We start from the raw sequence: 1,341 nt of genomic DNA, 5'->3' as shown, positions 1-1,341 counted from the left end.
GAAACACATACGTCGTAAATAATGACACTGACAACTATTTCCACGTCATCTTTTATCAAAAAATCGAAGTGGAAAATTAATTGTACGACGGTTGTGTTTATATGTGCGACGTAGTAGGTATCAATAACGTCGTCTTCTAATGTATTTAAAGACGTCATATTTTTTATTGTCGTGAAAATTATATTTAACGTCGGCGTATTTTTATTGTCGTCGTTGTATGTCTATCTTGCGGCCTTGTTCTCTTAATATGTGTCATATTTTCCCTTTTTAACGACGGTCTTTTTAGAGAATTGGTCGTCTATTATCATCATCGATTGCTTTTTTTAGATCTTTTTGCAGTACAAAGACGTCGTTTTGTATTTTTTGATGACGTTGTATTGTTTAACAACGACGGTTATTTAGCGTCGTGGTTTATGAGGGAAAAGATGACGGTGGATTCCACGACCATTGAAAAACCAAATACACGACGGTGATTTACCGTCGTCTTTTTGCTTTTTTGTAGTAGTGATTGACCATTTGTGGCTAGTGGCTTTTTTGGCTAAATTATGAATGCAATCATAGAATTTCTCCACCAAAAAAAAAAAAAAAAGTAACAATGATACCACGTTGAACTTGCATTTAATTTCAACTTTAGTACTCACCAATATAATGTACATAGAAAATACTTAAAGCCCGTTTGGTATCCTACTTGGATTCAATTTTATAAACTCTAAAACAGATTTGCCCCAAAAACCTATTTAGTAGGCCCATTTTTAAAAATCCAAACCCAAAAATAAATTCAAAAACACCCTTATTATCCTATCCTTATTATTAAAAACAAAAAAAATGAGGTTTTACATTTTCTCTCTCTCTCTCTCTCTCTCTCTCTCTCTCCACCAAAATTGATAGGATTTTTATGCTCCACATATTTTTCCTTTTCTTTTATTAATTTCAATTTGGAGATTAGGGTTTCTAATTTTCTGATTTTAATTTCACTTTTTTTAGATCTTAAAAATAATTTGAAGTTCAGTACCGAAAAAGTTTTTAGATCTTAAAATCATTACTTAACAACTCATATATATATTTTTTAAAATAATAATTTTTTAATTTATTTTTTTAAATAGGATACCAAACATGACCTTACTAGTCTAACCTTTTCTCTCAATTTCGTTTCTGGACCTATATGTGTAACCTAGTCTAACCTTTATTGGACAAACCAACCTATTAGTTCAGAAAAATATAAATAAATAAGATTGTTGGAAAAAGTGTAACATCGTCCATCTTGCATACTTCCTTCTTCTTCTTCTTCTTCTTCTTCTTTTTTTTTTTTTTGTCAGAAGCATAGCTTCCATCTACCAGATC

Source organism: Prunus persica, chromosome G6 (genome assembly GCF_000346465.2).
Source record: "Prunus persica cultivar Lovell chromosome G6, Prunus_persica_NCBIv2, whole genome shotgun sequence".
Taxonomy (NCBI): domain Eukaryota; kingdom Viridiplantae; phylum Streptophyta; class Magnoliopsida; order Rosales; family Rosaceae; genus Prunus; species Prunus persica.
The sequence above is the reverse complement of the archived record's forward strand: the minus strand, read 5'-3'. Positions refer to the sequence as shown.